This window comes from Manacus candei, unplaced genomic scaffold (assembly GCF_025592945.1).
Source record: "Manacus candei isolate 608988 ecotype Guabito, Panama unplaced genomic scaffold, ASM2559294v1 h1tg000026l, whole genome shotgun sequence".
In the NCBI taxonomy this organism is placed as follows: domain Eukaryota; kingdom Metazoa; phylum Chordata; class Aves; order Passeriformes; family Pipridae; genus Manacus; species Manacus candei.
In genome coordinates this window covers 4220538-4237765 of record NW_026138074.1, presented here as the reverse complement: position 1 = coordinate 4237765, position 17228 = coordinate 4220538, and the positions used below count along the sequence as shown (strand labels likewise).

The following is a 17228-nucleotide window of genomic DNA, read 5'->3' as shown; positions in this document are numbered from 1 at the left end:
AATTGCCATCAGGAGTGACCCCTCAGGTCATCTTATCTGCTGCTCTTCACAGGAGAAAACCAACATCAACAGACTTGGAAAAAGAAGCAAGAAAACCTAACAGTGCTGCTACAAAGGTTGGCTTTGGTCTGGGACCATGAGGGCTGGCAGCTTCTAAATGCTTTGAATGATGCATTGCTGGTGAACATAACTCTTGGCTGCTCCAGCTCTCCATATGGCAGCAGCTTCTTTCAGGTTGATGATAAAGAAAGACAATGGTAAAGACTGGGAAATACCAGAAAGCTGCAAACAATTCACACATTTAAATAAAGCTTAAGTGAAAAGCAATTTCCAAAGTATTGGTTTGCATACTTACTGTATAGTCTGCATCCCACATCAAGAATTCCTGGCAGCATTCTTGCCTGTGAAACAGAGTAATTGCAATTAAACTTCCTAAAAAAGTCCAGCACTTTACCTGAAACAGCCCAAATGCCTTTTGCCAGACTTATCTGAAAGGAACTATTTTTGATGAGATATTTGAGAATTCACAACAGACGTCAGATTTGACTTCGGTGTAAGCATTCCTTCACATGATACATCATTTTTGTGTGTGGAAAAGAAGATAAAAGCTCTTTCACCACTGGGTGCTACTCCATAAGCTAATCACTACGCTAATGTGCAGATGTTCTTTTGATGCAACCTTTTTCATACTCCACACAGCAGGTTGTTTAGGTTTTCTGTGAAGAAAATGGAAAGAGACCCAGTGGGTGACTGAAGTACTGCATGTTTGTTATTATCCACCTCACTCATCATATCATCATATGAGTCGATGCGCCTCTGATTTCTTTTTTTTTTTTTTGAACATCTAATGCAGTCACTAGGAGTTGCCACTGCAGTGGTGATGTCTGTGGAAAATTAAAGGATTGAGAAGTGAGGACAAGTTTAAAATCTACAATTTAAATCCAGGCTGTACAAAAGGAGGAGCTTAATTTTCTATATCGTCTCAAGTGTGAAGCAGAAGGTGACCCCACAGGAATAATTTTAATAATATAAATGAGATGGGATGTGTCATCTGTAAGTGAGGGAGCAGGGGGAAGGCAGCTGCAGTTCACAGGGGGCTGTAGCTGCAGGGAGATGGAGCAGCTTCAGATGGAGATGATTTTTCTGTCAGCACAAAGTGCGTGAGGGGAGAGCTGGGGCACTCTCACAGACAGTGGTGCTTTGAGCAAGTAGAGAAATGATGCTGTCTGAGAGATCCACTGCCTTTCTGTGACATGAATGCAAGGAGCCAAATTCCCTGCCTAAAATACAACAGCAAAATGTTATATGTTTTCAGATACAGCCAAAAAAAAGAAGAAAAAAAAAGAAAAAAGAAAAAAAAAAGAAAGAAAAAAGAGCCAGAAAAACGAGTACCTGTCTGCTGTCACCCTGGAGACTTCCCTTCCATCCTACGCATAAATTCTCCAGCAAACAGACAAGTGCTGAACTCATAATACATCCTTGAGGCCCTGTGTTCCCAGAGAAGTGGAGCATTATTCTTTGTCTTGTTTTCATTTATTTTGCTGTGTTAGTTAAAAATTGAGCTCTTAGGAACATATTTGGCAGTGGGCATGCTTGTCTTCTGGCTGGCCTGGATCAGGATCATCTAGAAAACTGGGACAGCCAGTTTCCCTTCTGAGTCATGATCCAGCCTCAGAAGAGGAGATATAGAGAGCATTTTTTCATGGTACCTTTGGGCACCTGAGAAGAAAGATCTGAAGGCTTTCAGGTTGAAGCCAGCATGTGCAGCCTCCTCTGTGGATGGGATCTGATGGAGGAATGTGGAGAGAAGGGTGGGACCATCATCACTTCCCCAGGCAGTGGGCAGCAGGGATTGTGGAGTAGCAGAATCATCTCTAACTCACACCTACTCACACTTTGGAACCACAGTGTTTGTGCTTGCATGAGAACAAGAAATAAATTGCTGAAAATGAAAGTAATTGCTCAGAAGGAAGACTGGGATGAAAAGCAAGGATTTCTTAGCATTAGATTTGATGTTTCCCATTGTTTTTCAGGATGGACACAGCTCTCAGCTGCAGCCAGTGAAAAGCTGCAGTCTTGGAAGGAGGTATAACAGCTCCTCACTTTCATATATGTGTGTCACTAAATGCAGGTAACAAAAGTTAGGCTATGCTACACTGAGGCAAAGCTTGCATCTTATGAAAAGCAGGTACAAGGAGCAGGAGTCTGGACTGCTGTCACAGCTCAAGCATCAAGTGAAGCAGGAATAGTTATCTTCTATGTCCAGACCTCATACCTTTGCTATGGAGGTGTAAGACATAAAACTCTTTCCTTTCCTCCAAAATCACTTGCTAAAAATAGGATACACACCCTCAAAACCTATGTGAGTGAAGGGCATCATAGCTCAGTAGAGGTGCAGAAGGGATTCAGGGAGTGAGGCTGATCTGTGGAATAAATACTCTTAAAGCAAAAAAAAAAATCAAAATTCTCCCCAGTGTGATGAATCAGTACCAACATCCATATCTCTTGGGATTTCAGAGGGGTGACCTGAAAGAGGTGGCTGAAGAGAGGGTCTCCAAAGGACTGCCCATCTCAGTGAATTTCAGATGTCAGGTTAAACTTCAGCATCTGAGCTAACCAGTGACAAATTAGGCATCCTAAAATATATTCTAGCTGCAAGCTACTCTATATTTTTCTGAGAGTTACAGATGGATACTTGGGAGCCACAACACAGGCTTCAGAAAAAATGGAAAGCAAATATTCTGCTAACCACAAGTTGGCAGAAAGAACTGTTAAAAATCCTGTCCCCAAAGAGCTCATGAATAAAGGAAAGAAGCTCTTTGAAAAGAGAGACAGAGCATGTGAAAGCTGAGGTCAACTACATTTTCGTTTGTAATCACCAGCCTGAAGAGTTAAATGCTCTTTTATTTTGTTACAAACACTTACATGTAGAAAAAAGGAAACTACTGTTCTGTGGAGACTTTGTTTTGTTATTTTATTAAAGAACAAACGCTAATTCAAGTTACCACTTGCTGATGTTAGTTTTGTTTCTCAAACAGTAGCAGGGAAGCCCTGTGGTACTGAAACCCAGCTGGTACATCTCCCTAATACTTTTAGGCAGTAACACGTAGGTGGTATTTTATTTAGTTTGCAAAATCAGGTGCTTCAGGTTTGGCAAAGGAAGAGCTGCAGCGTTAATGCATTCCCTCATGACTACAGGCTGGAATCAGCCTTTAGACATGCAAAGTTTACAGGAAGAGGCAGAAAAAATAAATGGGGCATAATGTGAAAAAAAAAAAAAAGTGAACTGATAAATTATGCTTCATTATATATAAATATTGTAACAAATGTGGATAGAGCCTTCCCAAATCTTCGTTCACGAAGCCTAGCCATGATGATATAAATATGAATGTAAGACCAGCTGTATCAGGCCAAAACAAAGATCCAGATTTATGTAACCATGGTTTGGGTTGTAACAGTTTGGTGAATACACAGATACCTTGCACATTTTTAGTCATGTCTCTTACCCATAGTAATTCTCATGGAAGCAGGACACAGTCCAATGTTAGAGGGATTCCTGTCAGCAAGGATTCAAGAATGAAAGAAGCTGTGGTGATAGGAGCTCCTCTTTATGGAAAACAGCAGGTGTAAAAGGGTAGGTCACAAACCTAAAAGGTAGGTAGCACAAACAGGGCTGGGAAAGCTGAGTCAGACCACCAAAAGGCAGAAATGTCATTGAATGTGGGAGTCATTCTCAATGACAGGGACACCAGACACTGAAGTTGGAGGGTTTGTAATGACAAGACATGGTTAGCAGGTCTTATAACCATCCTGTGTGGAAGAAGAGTGATTAAATGGACCTCATTCCCCCTGCGTTTAATGCCCTCTCACGCCCTGCCAGTGGCAATGGCCAGCATCACTCCTGCCACTTCCAAAAACGCCTCTGGGTTGGACATTGCTCAGTGCTGAAGGGAACTGGACGCTTATGACCTGTGTAATCTTTCTCATGGTTTTGCTGGACAGCTCTCCACCTCAGCAGTTAAATGCATGACAGTGTTGTCATCTTAAACAGGCAGATTACAGAACACTAGAAATAGCAGAGCCGCATCAATTCAATCACTGAATGACATGAGGTACTAAGAGTGATGAATCTTTCCTACCAGGACAAGAAATGATTGATTTGAATAATTGCCCAAGAATATTCACATGACACTTGAACACAGTCGCTGTCATGATTACCAATGTCTCTCTTCCTCACAGCAAGTCTATAATTGGCAGGAGTGTCTCAGATAATTTATACAGCAACAAGATTTTCACACTTTCCCAGTTTCGGATAGTTGCTAATATTTCATGAGACAGTCACTTTGTCATACAAGGGAGCTTTTGGCACATCTATCGATGCTGACTGTCACTGGATTTTTCCATTTTCCTGCCTTTTTTATTCATTGTCACTAGTTACTACCTATTCCTTCTTTGTATTGTGGAGGTTTGAATTTACTCATGGTATTAGATTAGCACAAGTCTTTTTCTGTATTTAAGAGGAACATCTACTTCAAGTCCCTATATGAATCTCTCTACATTCCTGCTTCAAGGAAAAAGTCTTTATTCCTTAATAGTTTGCCTGTACCGTGTTGTTAAATAAATGAAATAAGTAGAGTGTTTGCTTAGCTAACTGTCCTGCATTCCAAACTAAGCAGACCACTCCAAAACCAAGCAGAAGCTGTTGCCACACCACAAGGAGCTAGGAAAGAGCCCCCCTCTCTGTTGCTTTGCTGTTGTGCTAGTGCAGATTGCCATATGCTGCTCACTTCTGCAGTCAGTGGGATCTGATTGCTAGTGGCAGAAGCAGGGATCGGTGCCCTGGTTGTGGGACTGGGAAGTCTTTTTATTCTCTTAATACCACCATGAAACTAGTGGATAGCTTTGATTGGCGTCCTTAAAAGGTTTTTTATATCACTTTGTACAGAATACTTATGTTTGCTTACCTGTTCAACAGCACATGTACTCATTTCACCTCATTTTACCTGCAACAAGAGAAAGAAAGCCTTAACCTTCCTTGGCAACATTGGCAATTACCCGCCTTTGGGCTCGAGGAGTAAAACACTAGGATTAGAGCAGCCCTTTCAGCACACCAAGTGCCCTCACCACCTCGTAGGCACAGTCATTTCAGTGGCAGTGTTGCTCAGCAGTGGATTTATTTATTTTTTTACTCCTGCATGTGTTCGACATCAGCGTGTGAAAAATTGCTACCAGGGGGCAGGTACTGATCATGAAACAGCTATTACTGGCTGCCAGGTACTGCAGAGATTGGGGTCACTGCTTGCTTTTTCCAAAAGAGAGACAGTTTAATGAAATCTTGCTCTTCAGAGGCAAGAAAATGTTTAGCCCCTCCACACAAATTCATAGTCCTGAGGTAGAATGATATGAATATGTATAATTTCTTTAGTGAATTACATGAATTTGTAAGAGAGTTTTGAGGCATGTAGCACTTTCAAAGTCCCTCGTTCAGCTCTCTCTGCTGCCCACGTTTAGCATTACGCTGAGCAGATGTGCAGAGAGTTACACAGTGCCTTCAGTCCCAAATGGCTTCACTGATGTTTCTGTCTGAAACAATGTTCCTTGGCAGGATGATCAGGCAGCAGCACACTCCATGGATGTCCCTTATTACTTCTTACAAGACTTGAATCACTGGTGCTCATCCAGCTTTACGTAACAGCTAGTTGGCCCACAAGCTCTGCTGAGCTGTGACTACACCATAGGCAGACCATATCTGGATGGCTAAATCCCAGCAAGATCCTACTAACAACTTGTGTAGATCCTTCTGTCTGTCCTAGTGTAGAAAGGTTAAGAGCACAGGTTCCCACAATATGTGCAGCACACACAGAGGTACTGAAAACCAAGGGAGAGCAGAGGCGTTAGGTAAACAGCCAAAAAAGCTGAGGCAACATCACACAGAAAGACAGGACAAAGAAACTGGTGGATTTAGTTGACTTCAGCTGGGCAAGGCTTGGAGTGCTGCAGTCCAGTGTGTTGGTGTTCATAAGCAGGCACATCAGTGGCTCTGCTGGATGAAGTGAGCTTACAGGACTGATCCCTCTGATATTTTCTCATCCAAAGAGGCTGCACACACAAAGAGAGCTATAACCCAAATGCAGAAGGTGATGTGAGGACAGGATGTATGAGTTGGAAATATTTCAATGTTTGCTTCAGGTTGGTGATACAGCTCTGTGTATTGAACTGTAAAAGGTGGCTCAACTGTTCTAGCTCCTAATTGTGAGCCCATCCTCTGCCTATTTCTCTAAAAGCTGACAGTCACATCAGAAGTGATTTGGGCAATATAACTGTATGGTACAATGTTGAAGCTCAAGTTTGGGCCAGGCAGTGTCTTATAGGTCCCATGTTGTATCTACTAGCCTTGTGCAGATGTCTTGGGCAACCTAAACTGTCTAAAATCGCACTAGGCACCTACGTCTGGGCACCTGAAGGGAGTGTGTCTGTCATCAGCACATTCACACTGCTTCCACCGGGTATCCCCTGTAAAATCTTGCATTAAGGAAAACACATCCCTACGCCCTTACAGGCGATAGACTTAAACAGATGTGGGTCTACAAACTTTTTACTCCAGGAATAACAAATGAACTGTTTTGCATGAAAAGTTTATCAGATTATGCTCTTTTCCCGCTGCAGATTATTCTGAAGCAGACATGACAATAAATCTCCGCAATCCTATGAATATTTCATAGAAACACATTTCAGCTTATGGGTGTTCTTTTTTTTCTTGAACGATTATGTCTGTGTCTTTGGCCATTCATCGTCTGTGATACGTGACTGGCCACTTAATTCAAATTACTGTAATGTCTGGCTTTTGACTGGTTCATTAAATATTTCATAACAAGGAGGAAAAGTAGCACTGCAGATGACATTTATGTGAATATGCAAGCATATTCTTAGTCAAGATTTCTACTCACAAATGCTTTGGGAAGATTAATAGAGATCTCTAAACATTGTTGAAATAGTGACTTTTTATTCCAAGAAATGTTAACGAAAATGGTGATGATAATGATTATTTTGTACTGTTGCTCTAGTTATGGGGATGCGGGTCCAGCATTCTGTAGTCTCTCTAGGACTGGAGTATAACTCACAAATGTAATGAGAAACAAAGTAGATGAGATCTCTTGCAATGGATTTCATTAGTGTAATAGTTCTTGAACAAACTCTGGAAAACAAATCTCAGAAGCCTAACATTTGCCTTGTCAGTCCATGGGAGCTCAGTGCTAAAATTCACAGACACTGTAACAAAGTTAATTTTGAGTAGCAATGAGCATTTCTGAAAAGCCTTAGTTCTCATGTGTATCTCTTGTAACACAAGTAAATTCTTCAGATCATTAGCTACAAAATCTGCAAGGCAGAAAAAAGAGGCTGGAGGAAAGAGTAGTAAGCTATTAAATCTGAATTCTCCCAAATGACTAGCAGCTTTTCAGGAGCAAACTTTTCAACAGTTTAACTTTTATATTAAATTCCTGCACGCATGTTTAGCAATCCTGTCTCTCTAGGAGCATTTAGTTATGCATACAAACACCAGCTAACGCAAAAGATGCTGCCAAACCACTATCAGTCCTTCCCATTGACTGAGAGCACTGTGTGAGCATCGGAATAGAAGGTTCCCATGAGAAACACAAAGCCTCAGTGAGTTGAATGACAAAAGACCCGTTGACTTTGGGAGAGGCTGGGTCAAGCAAAGGTGCTGTACGCACAGGTGTCCACCTGCTCAGGAGATTCAACCTCTTGTACCAGGCTCATCATGCTCTCGGTGGTTTATTCAAGCTCTAATGGTCTCTGGTTTGCTCTGGTGAAGCCTGACCTTATCAAACCCCAACATGTGAATGTGACCTGCCACTGCTGTCACAGTTTCCCCAGCGGGAAGGAACCTTCCTCCAGTAAGGATGCAGGTGCCTTCGATCTGCTAGGTTTTCCTGGTGGATTTGGAGCCATGTACTCATCATATGGATGGCTGCCTTCTGCTTTAGCATGTATAGTATGAGTGGGAGAGAACCATCTCCCTAATTTATCACGTCTCTCTACAGGGCCTCTCTGTCCTTGAGGGAGTCAACAGCTCCTCCCAATTTAGTGTCATCAGCAAACTTAGTATTCCTTTGAGTGCTGCATCCAAGTCGTTAATGAAGATGCTGAAGAGAAATGCAGCCCTGTGGAACCCCATTAGTGACTGGATGCCAGGCCTATTCGCTATAAGTCTTTGCACCCAAGCTGTGAGCCAGTTGCTCACCCATCACGTAGCGTGGTTCTCCAGCTGCATGCTGGACATTTTGTCCAGAAGGATACTGTGAGAGGCAGTATGAAAAGCTCTCCTGAAGAAAAAAAAAATAAAAATCACTCTTAGGGTAGTCAGGCATTGGAATAGCTGGCCCTGGGAGATGGCGGAGTCACTATCCCTGGAGGTGCTCAAAAGGCGCCTGATTCTGGCACTGGATGATATGGTTTAGTGGTTATGGGGTTACAGTGGTAACAGTGGGCTGGCGGTTGGACTGGATGATCTTGAGGGTCTCTGCAAACCCTCATGATTCCACAATTCTACGAAGTGGAGGCTGGTGGAGATCTGGGGGACAGATGAGGAGCTGCGAGTGGGCAATGAGAAGCAGAAAGCTCCAGGAAACTGGGGACAAAACCGTGAGGGGAACCCGCCGGACTGCGGTGGGAGTGGAGGTGGCTGGGACCGGGTGGAGGGTGTGCACTGAATACCCCTGGGCAGGACGGGGTGGAGGGTGTGCACTGAATACCCCTGGGCAGGACCGGGTGGAGGGTTAGCACCGAATACCCCAACAGAACCCCCGCCCTGACGGAACCCCGGGCCCCGGGAACTGCCGCCTCCACAATGCCGTTCGCCCGGCCCGGGCATGCGCCGCAGCCGCCTCCGAGGGGCCGCCCGCCCCGTCACCGCCCCGTCACCGCCCGCCTTGGGCGGGGACACCGCGGGTGAGGCGGCGGCCGGGGCGGCGGGGCCGGGCCGGGTCGAGGGGCGGTCGCTGCCGCGGGCGGCAGGTGAGGCGGCGCGGCGTGGGGGCGGCCCGGGCACCCGCAGGGAGCGGGGCTGCGCCTCCTTTCCGAGGGGAAAGTGGGTGGCGGGGAGGCGCGGGAAGTGGGGCCGTGCCCCCCGTGATCGGTGGCGACCCCACGGCGGGAGGCGGATAACCCGGGTACCCCCCCAGAGCGGGGCTGGCCCCGCGGCCGTGGGCACCGTTCCGGCCCGGCCCGGCGACGAGCGGTGAGGGCGAGCAGTGCCTGCTCTTGCAGCGCCTGCTCTCACAGGCAGCTGTTCAATTAAAACTCTGGTAACCTCCCCAGAGGTCAAAGACGCTGCAGGTTGAAAGCCTACCGGGGCAGGTAAAGATGTAATTATGTTCTCCTGACAATTTTCATTGATGGCTGAGTGCATTGGGAACCCCTCCCCGTCCCAGACACCTGTTTTCCGCTTTGAAAGCTTAGCAGTGAATTTGTGAGTTTGGCCCCCGTGGATCCGGATTCCGCATCCTGCCCCGTTTAATTGTTGTGTGCTGACTAAGCATAGTGGAAAAGTTTCTCTTGCTTGTGTCAGCTCTGGATGCGTTGCACATGCATGTTCTGAGGTCGGGCTCACCAGTGGCTGCTGGTGTCCCCTTCCTTCCTTCCAGCCCCTCACAATTAAACGGGTGTTTAAATGGGCTATTAAGATAAAGGCTGCTGTTTTGGAAAAAAAAAAAAACAAATTGAAGAGGCACACTCTCCTCTGGTGTTGAGAATAATGACTGTATCTGAGCAACTGTTAAAGCCAAGGGAACATATCGGTGTTTTCACACCAGCACCATAGTTGGTTAACTATTGACATATGCTGACTTTTAAACGGTGACTGCTGACTCTGATAATAAAATAGAAGCAGCTCCTTTTGAGAGGGATCTCAAAACACTCGAACTGATTGATTGGGTTGTTAGCTCAAGCCTTGACTTAGCTGAGAACAAGCTTTTATTCTCTGCGAGGACGTTCTCCCCGACACAAATCTGATGTATGCTAAACACATCAGCTGTAAGACAAGATGTGTATTCTGCAGTGTCATTTTCAAAGCCGTGGTAGATACCAAATGCGTGTACTAGATATAGGAAACCTGCCTTGCAGACTGCTTTTGTGCTGGGGTGCATTTTGAGCAGTTTATGATTGCAAGGTGGGAGCTTTACTTGGACTTTGTGTTTTAATTAGCTGTCATCAGAGCTGGAGTTCGGCTTCCAACATTCATGAAGTGTGCCATGAACATGCCCTCTAGGTACCTGGCTGATGTTTTGGGACTAACTGCCTGGAGCGCTTTCTGTATTAAGCAATGTGCAAAATGGATGGACTGTGTGGAAATTCTTTTCCAGTTAAATTTCCAATCTCCTGAATCACGTCCCACTGTGAACTTACTGAGATTTGCTTCAATCAGTTGAATATTCTCATCCTCCTTATTCTCACTCCCTTTCTCTTAAAATTTATTGCTTTAAATTCTTCCATAAGTGCTGTGGGTTTAAATGGTTCCCTGTAAAAGCAGCCCACATTCAGTTACTGCTCCTCAGAGTTTTTAACATATCTGGCCTGTGCTCTAACACGGCAAGGTTTTTAGGAGGTGTTTTAAGACACAGAGGCTTAGAGATCCTCCACAAGTAAAACTATCACTTTATTCAAATAATCAGAGCCACAGATGACTTTTCTCAGCTGAAGAACCTGTTTTCTGTTTAAAATGGCTTTTCCAACTGGGATGTATCTAGGCTGTGAAGGAGCAGATTTTTCTAGGAAGTGGTGGGAGGCAGGAAATGAAAAAAGAAGGTGGTGCAAAAGAGAGCGTTAAACCAGATCAGAGAACCAGATCAGAGGTCCTCAGCTGTGCAGACAAAATTTCTTCAAGAAATTTCTTCAAGAAATTTCGTAGTCTTCTCACACTGTGGAATGGTAATTTCTTTGGCTGTGTTTCAAGATGGATGCAAATTCAGTTTTGTGGTTCACATCGAGGGGAAGAATGGGTCTGTGGGTCCACAAAGCCTGGAGAAGAGTGAGATAGAAAGGGTCAGGGGAGTTTTGGTGAAAATGGGTGATGCTTTCCCTGTTTTGCTGGCTGCTTTCCTGGGAGAGCCAGTGCCAGTGACTTTTCACAGTGGGCACAGAGCACTGACAGCACTTGGTGGTTCTGCTGTGCTGTATGAATGCATGACATGGGACCCTCCTTCTCTTTTTAGGTCTTCACCCCTTTCCTTCACCTTCTGTGGTAGCACGTGTTCCCTCCTCCTCCATCAGCACGCCACCTGCTCCAATACCATTTTGCCACCTTCCCCCCTCAACTGTCTCTCCCTGTCCTGGAAGCGAACCGGTAGGTGCAATGTGCTGAAAGGAAGCAGGTTTCTTTTTTGCCTTCCAAGTACGCAGATTGGGCCCGGTGGCACAGCCACTCAGACTTGGTCCTACAGCGCCCAGCTCTGCCGGCCTTTGGAGCAAGCTGTGAGCGGGGCATTGAGCTCAGCAGGGTGGAGCCTCAACTGCAAGTTTTCAAAGCCAATTACTGGACGCAGTCTATGTATGACAAGCTTCAGTTTCATTAGCTGCCTCCCAGGAGTATCGAGCTGTGCGGCTCACCTTTGCAGAGATCAGAGTCTCCTCTGTGATGTTATTAGGTGTTCTTAAAAATAGCTTCATCAATCCACTTTAAAAGAGCTGGTTTGCTCTGATAACAGTGCCTGCTGGTGCTTTTCCAGATAAGGAACTTGTCACTTCTCCTGCTGTCATACATGCAGCTTCTGCCCTATTTAGAATACAGCTTAAAAAAAGACTACAAAATAACCACCAGTCTTGTGTAAAGATTTATGTTTGGTTTAGGAACAACTGAACATTCCTTATTTAACTGCTTTGGACAGTATTGGTTTATTAAGACAGTAGCATCAAACTAAGTGCAGAGTTGAGGTATAACTTCACGTACCCGTGTCTTGAGGAAATATTCATGATAACATCTCTTATATAACAAAGTGACAACAGGCCAAAGATCTCATTTTTTTTTCTTTTTTTCTTTTTTTCTGTCCCAATTAGAAGTTCATTAGCTTTAAAAAGAATCTGGAGTACTACATAGTGCCTGTATGGGTATAATCTGTATAGTGGTGGGAAGCAACCAGACGAAATAGTATAAAACCAGTTTCAGTCTCTTTTGAGGATCTGAAAAGTAGTTCCCAGCAGTATCATGGGGAAACTGCAATTGCAGGACATACCTAGTAATTCATTCTATAATGGTGTATACAGGAGCAATGTTCTAATTTACTCATTTCTTTGATGTTTTGTGAGCAGATGGCATTTTTAAAAAGGTCTGTAAATTCTGTGGGAATTTGATAATGGCTAATTGCTGGGGGATCAGAAGAGAGTAGCAGTCAAAGTGAGGCTTGTGACTTCTCTGCTCTCAAAAGAGAGCCCTCTCTGCAGCCTCATTTTTAAGCTACTATCCTTTTGGAAATTCTTGCTCAAGAATATTCACCGGTGTCCTCAGCGTAAATTTGGAACTTGTTGATTAGTCTTTATTAATTGAAGTGTGCTTCATGAACCAGTCACTTGTTACCACAGCTAAAAAGTACCAGGGAGATCATGGCTTGTTGGACACAGTGCACTGTGAATTTTCACATGCCGTTACTTCTTTGCTCTTTCCCTTGTTCTTGCTTGCTTCATGGTTCCTTTCCTTTCAGTTTTCCTTTATCTGTTTCTGTCTCCCTTTGTCTGTGATTGACTTAGGTCAGTTCATGTATTTTAAGCATCTGCCTAGTGTTTGCAGCACAGGACCTCAGTACCTATTTGCACTGTGACATCAAAGGATCACATTTCAAAATTACAACTTTTCCTTTGAACAAGAAGGAAAAAAGGTTCCTGGTTGCTATGGTGATGAGTGCTATATAAATGCCTATAAATAAATAAACAGCTGATTCATGGACTTTGATTTGCACTATTTTTGCTTTTCTAATGAGATATAATTAAATATCAGAATGAGAGGAGGTTTCCTCAATTTTATTAAATACATATTATTCTTAGGCCTCCTGTTTTACAGTATTTCTACTGAGAATGGTTAAATAGTAAGATCTGTATTTTTCTCTCTGTAGGGAGTTGATGGTTTGGAAAATCATAGTCTAGTATTTATAGAAAAACTTTAAAATGCAAAAAGCCACTCCGCTATAAAGGTGGTGTCCATTTTCAGTTTAACCAGAACATAGATTTTGAGCTAAATGCCTATTTTTCTTATCTTTAAGAGACTGTTATTGCTGTCTCAACATTTAAGTTCCAGTCAAAAGTGTGTGTAAATGTAATTATGTTCCTCTGCAGTATTTGAAACCCCACTGGTGCACAACAACAAAACTTGGAAATGTCACTGACTTTTCCTTTTATGTTAAAATGACAAAGGCAGAGTAAAAAAAATCTAATATTCCTTGTTGAAGTTCAAGGAGGAGGGGAGAATTGACTTTTTTGTTTTTTGTTCTCAGGTCTATGATGTAAAAGTAGCTTTCTGTCTCTGTGCTAAAGGTGATAATTGTAAAATGGATTGGATGGAGACAATAAACTGCTTCTTCAGAAGTCAGGGAGTAGCAACCTGTCATTGCTAAAAAAGCCTTTTTCATTAGCAATCTGGAGCCAGTTCACTCGCAGTCGACTGCAGCCCAGTTCCCCAGCAGTGCACTGGAGTAATCCTCCCTCAAAGGTGTTTCTCACTCAGGAAACGGGTGTACTTTCTTTAACAACAAAGGAGAGTTTATAATGGAAGGAGCTTTCCTTAGGGGAAGGAAAACAGGTATATATGATATGCAGAAATACTCCTTTGTTAAAGGATCAGTCTGGTTTCTTGGTGGAAACTGATTTTGCCACAGTGGCCTGAAGAGAGATTTGCTGAGTCCTAAGCTGTGGAGTGCAGCTTGTGCACTGGCAGCAAGTGGATCTGCTTTCTATCACAGCCACAGCTTTGTATTCAAAGAAACTGTCAGATTTCCAAAGAACTTTGGAGAACTACCCTGTCCTGTTAAATGTTTGATAAAATAACACCACATCCTTCACTGTCTTCATTCCTCGTGTGCACTCTTTGCTTTACCAATTAAAAACTATATTTGACTACATGCCTCTTACTTCAGAGTGTGTGTAATTGGGAGGACAAGGATGCACAGTAGTTTTTTGCACTTACACACAACTACTTCTCACAGACCAAACATGTATCTGCACACAGCTATTGAAGGCAGGGGCAGAACAGGAGCAAGGAATGATGTCCCTGAAGGTCTCACTTGAACAGTGACAACCTGACAGTTTGACCTGCTGGTCTCATCTGCCTTCCTCAGGTTGCATGACTGACAGTGGACAAGGCAATCCAAGGTCTCTCCCAAGAGGGTCGCTGCAGAGGCTGATGAGGTCTGAAGGCAGCCTGAACCCAAAGAGAATCTGTGCTGACTACAGGAGCATCAGGGAGATGGGAAGGGCAGCAAACAGCGAGTCTTGAAAGTGCTTCAAGTTCGCAGCTACTCCCAGGGTTATGGTGTACTGGAGACCACGTTGGTGCTGAAGCAGACCAGGCTCCAGAGTCATTGACAGAGTTTTCTCAGTTGGAAAGCAGCATTATTAGTAGCACATACTGCCTTTAATGGAGAGGCATCTTTATTTAGAAGCCTTTTCTTAGGGTAGGAGGATTAAATATACATATAGATATTTAGGACAAGCTGTTGAGGACAAGCTGGAGGTATTGTGTGTCTGCTTTTCTAGCATGGATACGACAAAGGGTGAAACAGTGAATATATACCAGATTTATTTTTTTTTTCTTCTTCTTCAGTTCTGCTTTTCTGTGGTTGGGATTTTTTTTCTGTCAATTTTTTTTTTTCAATAGATAGATATGATCCAGGACCATCTGGTGGAATTTGCTGTTGTCACATCTAGGTTTTCTGATGTATTGCCTGTCAAGTTATGTTGTATGTTCAGATGAATTTCTCATATGATCTGCTGACAGCTACTGACAGCCCTGAGATGGGAAGTTGGAAGCTTGGGGGGAAGAAGAGAGGGGCAGAATTAGCTTTAAAAATGTAACTCTGATTGTTTTTGATTGTTGGGATTTTATTTCTGATACTTACAGGTGACTTTTTTAGTGAAGAAGTGAACGAGTGAAGAAAGGTGAATGAGTAACTTTAAACCAAATGCATCTAAGTGCAGCTAGGGTACTGTACTTCTACTTGCAATGTTTGTAGTCCACTCGTAGTTTTGTTGTTGATTTTTTTTTCTCTTTGACGCTACGTTCCTCACTTAATCTTTCTCTATCCTTACCTCTCCATCTGTAGACAAGCTCACACCTACTTACACTGGAGCCTTTTCTTCCTCCTTTACTCCTCAATCCTTACACAGTCCCTCTTCAGAAAGGAGATCTCAAAACATTTCTGTATTTATTAGGATACCACCAGGTATCCTAATAATCATAGTATCTCGATATCCTAATACCATAATAATTCTGTAGTAAAAAGAACTAACATTTTTGACAAATTGGTATTAACCTTTGCAGACACACCACATGTATAAAAGCAATAAGCAACTCTGAAATAGCTAGAGTAATTCTTTTCTTGCTGATTTAATACTCAAATAATTAATTAAAGTGGGGGGGTTTGATGTAGAGGTCCACAGTGCAATTGCATTTCCTCACACAATGAAAAAGATAATGCTGTACTTTGTAAACCAGAATCTGAACAACCTATAAGCACTTCAGTTTTTTCCTCATTTTTTTCTGCCATAATCTGAAACTCCTAGTAGCAATTAGGCTGGTGACAAGATAAATTTCACGACTTGTTATCATTCTTCATTTTTTAATTGGCCAGATCAGAAAAGAAGTGATTTGTGTTTGAACTTTCAAGGTTTTTAGTTTATATAGTACTGGTAGAAAGCATAGTACAGGGACTTCTGAAGGCGTTGGGAGGAAGCCTGTTTGTAGACAGAGATGGGATTGCAGTGCAAAGGCATGTCCAGATGTGGTTCTACCACAGACTGTCCCCTTTTTCTCTCTCAAAGTTGTGGTTGTACTGGGCCTCTGGATCGTTACATCCTGCTAACTGTTGATGAAGTTGGAAGTCACCCTTGGAAAGGAAAAGACTTTCTTCCATGGGGGTTTGAAGCTGAACATGACGGTCCTCAGGCTCAGGGGACTCGTGTTGCAGTTTGCTAAGGAAGAAGCTGGAAAGTATTTACTTGCCTCTAGTTATTCTTGTGTCTCCTCAATGCCACTTCCTGGCCTGGGGAATGTGAATGCCCTTCTGTAGCTGTAGACAGACCTTGTGTTAAGCTGACAAGGCCGGTAGAGCCTGAATATAGGGACAGTGTTTTGTACTCCAATCTCGTTCCATACTTTGTGAGTATCAGATCAGGAGATTTGGAAATGATCCAGCTCCTGTGCCATTGTAGGGGAAGACTGGGTGTGCAAAGAGCTCTCTGGTTGTGGTGGGCTGTGTTGGATGGAGCACTGTTCTCATACTGATCAAGCATCAGCTCAGCTCCCCTTCTTTTCAGAAGAAGGGGACTTTGGAGGAAACCCCACGGGTGGAATATGGCCAAATTCTCAGCCTGTAACATATTTGATAGCACTGCATGGTGGCGAGGCTGGTCTTCAGTCCTTAAATTAACTCTGGGCAAGCTTGCTGAGAAAAGGGTAATGAAGCAGGTCAGAAATGGGACGTGTGCGCTCAAGCACATGCAGTGGGCTTAATGCTCCGGGCAGCATTCCTGCAGGCACGTGGCTGGGGAGCAGCCAGGTCATGGAGCACACTGTGCTGTTGGTTAAATGTATCGCAGACCGCAGGTGCAGCTGAAATCACTTATCCAGGCATGAAAGAGAAAGTCAGGGAGGAGAGCAATCCCACCAGGAGAAACTGGTGAGAGGAGCTGGATGCAGTCTCACTTAATGCTGGCTGGGTAGGGCGTGTATTAGCCAGCACCCTCTCAGGAGCTGCCTCAGCCCATTGCAGCAAAAATTTCAGCTTCTAGTGGGTGGAGACTGATGAAGATCTCAACACATGTATTGTGTTGTTTCAGGTAGAGGTGGAGGTTGAGCAGATCTGCAATATGACTGACGTTGTTTGGTCTTCATCTTTATTTCATGTGATGAGGAGGTGGGAGGGTGGAGATTACTTGAAGTGCCTGGCTAGAGGCAGAACATAATTTATCAGGGTTTGTTTGTCTGGAGGAGTACACAGCCCATATAT

The 17228-nt window shown here is 43.7% G+C and overlaps 1 protein-coding gene across 9 annotated transcripts in view; it reads left to right on the top strand.

Annotated features, from left to right (window-relative positions):
* The first annotated feature begins 8524 nt into the window (after positions 1-8524).
* Positions 8525-17228, top strand: part of POMGNT2 (protein O-linked mannose N-acetylglucosaminyltransferase 2 (beta 1,4-)) — a 31542-nt gene continuing 22838 nt past the window's right edge. For 2 of the 9 annotated variants that reach the window (XM_051788995.1, XM_051789001.1), the window contains exon 1: positions 10675-11362. The gene's annotated coding sequence lies outside the window, so the exon portion shown is untranslated. Of the gene's footprint in view, positions 8701-8945; positions 9037-9106; positions 9379-10674; positions 11363-14339; positions 14487-17228 lie in introns of those variants that run through there. The other 7 variants (XM_051788996.1, XM_051788997.1, XM_051789000.1 and 4 more) reach the window with 6 other exon arrangements.